We start from the raw sequence: 6638 nt of genomic DNA, 5'->3' as shown, positions 1-6638 counted from the left end.
TTCTGCCCACGATTCCAGAATCGCCGCAAAACGGGGGAAGAGTTTACGATGCCATTATCTCTTAGTGGCACCCCAAACGCGATGCGAGCATCAAAACATGCTAAAATCACGGCAAAAATAGCAACGCCAAACGCTTCTGGTTTTGTGCCAAGATTTGGTACATGAACTTTTTTGGAGCGGAGTGATGCCCATTCAGATGAATGGTGCTGCTCCAAAAAAAAAAAAAAAAAAAAGCTAAATAAAACGCGCTATAGCAACTGTTGCTGCACTATGCTCAGGTGTGAATGGAGCATGAAGGTTTAGGGGCTAGGCTTTTTGCATTGTATGATTATGAGGACAGACTTGGGACAGGCTCACTCTATCATTGTTCAGAAAATCTTGCAGTCAGCCATGACACCTCCACCAGAGAAACATCTACAAGATAACAACTATTAAAAAATAGGACATGCTGTGTGAATGGGAACACATAACAAACATATAGTGGGAGTTCCTCAAATTTGACTGCAAAAGTGGAAATGAGCTTTAAGGTGCACAGCCGTCTCTTACTGGGAGCCTATAAAACAGCTGTTATCTATCACAGTGATGGCTCCTATCCAGAGCCCCAGGCTGTCATTGTCTGTCTCCTGGAAGCAGTGCTAGTTCTAGGACAGAGCACACTTTTGCTGGGTGACATATCTGCCCCAGAACTAGCATTGCTCCTAGGAGTTAGGCAGTGGCAGCCTCTGGCACTGTTTGGGAGCCTCCGCTGTGCCAGGTAATAGCCGTCCTGACAAGTTCCTTTTGACAAATAAATCACCTGTTTGTCCTCCCACAATGAAGCTGCATGCTAGCTACCTGCCACTAAGAGGTTACAGGCTCAGATAAGCAGATTAAGGACGTGGAGAATATCTCTGTTGTTCTCTCGCTGCCCTTTCAGTCTCTGCAGCCAGTTGGACAAGTTGTAGGGAGCTGCCGGATTGGCAGAAGGCAGAGCTTGTGTTTCATAAATTACAAGTCAGCTTGTACAAGCATGAATACTATCGCTCCAGCAAGCTGTCCCCTGGGCCTGTCATTGCCTCGCTGCATGAATTTCTAATCTTTAATTACAGAGCCTCGGATCCCCCTCTTCTGCGCAGCCACTTGCTTCGTAAGGAAACCTCTGTGAGTACTCTTACCAATGTGTTTAACTGCTGGGGTGGCATTGGACAGGCTGTGCTGAAAAGACAGCTCACCATTAAACTTAATGCTAAAGCGACAGTTGTACATCCTCCGTCTCACTAATGAAGTGTCACGGCTTGTGTTTGTTGTATTATTCCTTATTTGGCAGAGAAAAATCTGTACAGTGGATCAAAGTGAAGTTAATAAAGAGCATGGACTGCTGGGATTAGTTTACTGAAGTAGATAGTTAGCATATGTTGTATGGTGCAATGAGGATGGGGAAGGTGCTGTACCCCGGAGCAACCAGGTGCTAGTATACTGTAGCCTGTTCGGTGATTTGTGAATGGTTATTACGAGTTACTGCATTGTTATAAATCATACAGATGAGATACAGGGGCTGCAACTTTAACATCTGTCACCGTTTTTTGCCAACGTGACTTTCAGCACTTAGGAGTGGACGTAAATTGCCCCGAGATAAACAATATCATGGCTTGTCAAGTCCTTTTCAGCTGGACTATTATACTGCTGCTAATATTCATTTTATCGAAAAAGCCCATGATTTTTTCCTCGCTTTCAGTTACACTCTCCAATTAGGTGACCCCCTTCTTCCCACCTTACCACAAGTTGTGAGTTTCTACTGAACTACAATATGTATCATGGAATACATCATAGCTCACAACTGTCCCTGATTTGGAAAAAAGTCCACCTGTCCCTCTTTCCTCTTCACTTGTCCCTTATTTTGGTCTGATCCATATGCCTGTATATAAAATGCACTACTCATCTATCAAGAAGTATTTTACAGTACTAGACCATCCAGTTTCTAAATTGTTGCATTTGTATATTCTTAAAAGCAAATATAAAGGAATGGTAGTGGTAAAAAAAAATAAATAAAAGCACTTGTGGCTTTAACTAATACTTTTTTGTATAATTCTCCTTTAAGGGGGTGTGGCAGGGGGTGTGTCCTATGCCTACACACCTTTACTAATAGGTGTCCCTCATTCCCATCTTAAAAAGTTGGGAGGCATGCATACATGGCAATGTCAAGTATACATTGTATGTGAGATTATGTATTATTTTTCTGTTGTATATCTGAGGATGTGGTACTTTGTAAAGCCCTTAAATTGTAGCACCCTTTGCATTGTCATAATAATTTGAAATAAATAAAAAAATAGAATAAAAAATAGCCTACAGTCGATCCCTATACATAAACCAATAAAAGATAATAATATACTATAGAAAAGACTCTGCTATGTTATAATAGAAATACAAATCAAAATAGCTGCTAGCACATATATGCTGGAATAACAACATTAAAGAAAATAAAATAATGTTGGTGCAGCGCTTGGAACCAAAAATCAGATTATAAAGTCTGAAAACACAGTCATAATCAGTCCACATAAGAACTTTCTCAATCCCAATTCAAATAAAACTAGAAAAATGGCAATTGATAGCCAAGAAGGAAGGGGTGTCCGGAAAGGAGCCATCACCATCAACCAATCACGCTGCCTCTTACCCCTCTGTATGGACCCCCAATAAGGAAGGTCAAACAAGCCTTTTCAAAGTGATCCTGGAATGATGTCACAGGAGCTGAATCCCTGGCTTCTCCTTAATAAGATGCTCCTCCACTGTCCACACTATCCATATTGCACTCATAGAAGCATGGAGTAATGAAAGGGCATAACATAGTGTAGTATGTTAAAAAAAATATTGCTTAAAAAGTGTTGCACTCATTTGGTAAAAGTTTCAAACAGACATCAATACAAAGAGAAAGTGATTGTTTCCAACCAACAAAATGGGCCGCCACGTCCCGGTATGCGATGTCGTCACACATCACGACTCCTCCATACGCGTTTCATCATCAATGAACAGGTGATGGTGATGGCTCCTTTCTGGACACTTCTTCCTTCTTGGCTATCAATCAACATTTTCCAGGTTTTATTTGAATTGGGATTGAGAATGTTCATATGTGGATTTATGACTTTGTAATTGGACTTTATAATCTGATTTTGGGTTCCAAGCGCTGCACCAACGTTATTTTAATATAAGATAATACAATTAAATCTTTCTGCAAAGCCTTTTTTAGGCCATGTAAGAGTTTTAATTGTCATCAAAGGGTGGAACAACACATACAGTATAACAGAAAATCTTAGAAATACCCAAAGAATACCTTAAAAATATATAAAATGTATATATCCCACTGATTATGATGTTGAGGCCACTCAAAGTATGGAAAGAATGAGTAGGAATTCCTGGTCTCTAAAGTGCATGATGTCATGAATGCACATCATAGTCATATATACCTGTACCACAAAATGCTCAGCATGCTGGGGAATCTATGCAAAATTATTTTCTTTACTGCCACATAATGTGCTTCATAACAACCAACACCCCATTATATGAGTGCAATGGTGAAGGAGTTATCACCAAAGTGTAAGATAGAATAACCAAAAAGTGACAAGACCAGCCATTCTCAACAAGGACTCCTCCAGAGGTTGCTAGGGGTTCCATGACCTGTAACTTGGTGACCTTGCATTTGATGGTACCTACATCGGGTTGGGGCCTTGCAGATCCTTTTAGAGGGACATTCTGACCATCACTGTAAAGGGGACATTTTTCCCAATGACCCCAAATAAATTGGTTTTAGTAGGGCTTCCCTAACATCTGAAATCTATTTCAAGGGTTACTCGGGAGAAAAAAGGTTGAGAAAGACTGGGTTAGACCATGAATAGAAACATAAGTAGACTGAAGTGGGGTTAGCCCAGAAGTGCTTGATGAGCTGTGTGCCCTGCAGAAACTGTGGCTGGAGTTATAATTTAATCTGTGATCTACTTTTGGTAATAGAAACCTTCCTGCACTCTTGTTAAAATGAAAGTAGCCACAAATTCATGATGAACTTGCTAAAGTTTCCTTCTGTAAGGAAGATAATAAGTCCTAAAAAACCCTTTCTTATTTCAGAAGATAATAAGTACTCACCTTTCCTACTGTCTGTGTAACAGAACATGGTTGTAATGCAGAGAAATTGTCCTCTGAAATCTCTTCAGAAACTGACACGTCAGGGAGTTTTGGTCTGCTGGTCTTCCATACAAAGCCGGATTTAGACCTTGGGGGCCCCCGGGCACTATAGGTTCAGAGAATCGGGGGGCCCCTTACACATAGTGTTGGTTTACATTCTCAATTTTTAAAATGCATGACACAACATCATTCTGAGGTCACACATGCCCCACACACATGCAGTCATAGAACTCTAGGGCGGCACAGTGGTGTAGTGGGTAGCACTCTCGCCTAGCAGTAAGAAGTGTCGCTGGTTCGAATCCCAACCACGACTCTACCTGCCTGGAGTTTGCATGTTTTCCCTGTGCCTGCGTGGGTTTCCTCCGGGTACTCCGGTTTCCTCCCACACTCCAAAAGACATGCTGGTAGGTTAATTGAATCCTGTCTAAATTGTCCCTACTATGTATGAATGTGAGTGAGGGACCTTAGATTGTAAGCTCCTTGAGGATAGGGACTGATGTGAATGTACAATGTATATGCAAAAGTGCTGCGTAAATTGACAGCGCTATATAAGTACCTGAAATAAATAAATAATAAAAAAATAAACTCTATGTGTGGTTTGCTTGAGCCGCCATAATTAATTTTTGAAAAAACAATACAATATACCAGTCCAGAGGTTTACTTCCCAAGATACATTTAATAAAATAAAGTATGTTTTTTTATTATACATTTTATATAATTTTGTTATTATATATTTTTAATACTTTTTATACATTTTTTTTTATATTATTTTATATAATTTTAGTATAGAGGAGCTGTCAGGGGGTCCGGGGCATTTGACCCTTTAGCCCCCTTATATATTTGACCCTGCTTTCACAGCAATCTGGGGTTCCTCCCACCAAGCCCTACACCACTGCTGCATCCTGCAGAAGTGCAGAGGCGGTCTGGTAATCTGACACTCCTGGAAGTGTCAGGGGACGAGTTCCATGCATTGCAGCAGAGTTTTGCAAAGCAGGCAGCAGTCAAGGTATTTACTTTTTTTTTTAAAAGGGAACTCCTTTATGTTCCTTTTCATTTCTAGTAACAGAATCTCTTTAATTCTGGATTGATGTGACGTTACAATAGCTATGTGTTTTGGTACCAGTTTTCAGTGTGTTTTGCTGTGTTTGTGTGTGTTTGGCTGTAGAGCTACAACTCTGTTTTATTTTATGATTGGTATTGTAAAATGAAAATACATTTTCTAAACTGATTATGATTTCTCCTGTGTCAGAACATGCATTAAAAATGTCCCAAAATCCTAACGTCAGTAAAATAAAGCAAAATGCAGTGGAATACACATTAGCTGCGCTAAAGCACAGCATCTTCTTGTGGTAATAAATGATAAGGAGTGCTGGATAAGCATGGCTTGTTAGGAGTGGATCCACATAAAACTAATATTTAAATGGAATTCTTTGTATACAATGAAAGATTACAGTATAGTGTTTTAGTAAAATCCCAAGCAATGTAGAAATCACATTTACTTTTTTAAATTCATGCTGCCATGGCTAAATAATCAGCAGTGGAAAATCAGTCATTATAGCATTTTTCTTTATTTAAAGTGTTACTAAACCCAGTAATGTGAAAATAGTTCATCTGAACATCCCCCCCCCAAACACACACTCTATATACCTTTTTGGCTGATCTGTATACCAGATAAACTGAAGGGTCCATCCGAGTTCTGAGTGTTCAGGTAGGAGGAGATTTTCACTACAGCCTGTGTCTTCATGCTTTTATGGGAGACAGTAAAAGTATTCACACCCCTTGAAATTTTCAACATTTTGTCATGTTACAACCAAAACATAAATGCATTTTATTGGGATTTTATGTGATAGACCAACACAAAGTGGCACATAATTGTGAAGTGGAGGAAAATGATAAATGGTTTTCTACATTTTTTACTAATGAAAATCTGAAAAGTGTGGTGTGCATTTGTATTTAGCCCCCCTGAGTCAATACTTTTAGAATTACCCTTTCGCTGCAAGTCTTTTTGGGGATGTCTCTTGCACATCTAGAGTGAAATGTTTGCCCATACTTCTTTGCAAAATTGCTCAAGTTCTGTCAGATTGGATGGAGAGCGTCTGTGAACAGCAATTTTCAAGTCGTGCCACAGATTCTCAATTGGATTTAGGTCTGGACTTTGACTGGGCTATTTTAACACATGAATATGCTTTGATCTAAACCATTCCATTGTAGCTCTGGCTGTATGTTTAGGGTCGTTGTCCTACTGGAAAGTGAACCTCCAGCCCAATCTCAAGCTGGCTGAGAGGCTAAGCCAGCTGCTGGCCAGGCATCTGGGTGAATCCTGACATTAAAGTCGGGATCCCTGCAGAGTCTGGACTGGCTGAGTGATATCAGTAGACAGCGATCTTTAGCCCGCTGTCAGCTGAATATGGGTCACAGGAGTGCAGAGCTACATGCAAAAGAGCTTTATCCCTACTTTTCCTTTAAACCACAATAATAAGATTTCTGGG

The 6638-nt window shown here is 40.1% G+C and overlaps 1 long non-coding RNA gene across 1 annotated transcript in view; it reads left to right on the top strand.

Moving 5' to 3' along the window:
• Window positions 1–847: 847 nt before the first annotated feature.
• LOC141108048 (uncharacterized) overlaps window positions 848–6638 on the top strand; it is a 663317-nt gene continuing 657526 nt past the window's right edge. The window contains exon 1 of the long non-coding RNA XR_012236039.1: window positions 848–1140. This is a non-coding gene — a long non-coding RNA (uncharacterized lncRNA). The remainder of the gene's footprint in view (window positions 1141–6638) is intronic.

This window comes from Aquarana catesbeiana, linkage group LG01, assembly GCF_042186555.1.
Source record: "Aquarana catesbeiana isolate 2022-GZ linkage group LG01, ASM4218655v1, whole genome shotgun sequence".
Lineage (NCBI taxonomy): Eukaryota > Metazoa > Chordata > Amphibia > Anura > Ranidae > Aquarana > Aquarana catesbeiana.
Note: the sequence above shows the minus strand (reverse complement) of the source record. Positions and strands in the feature narration are given on the sequence as shown.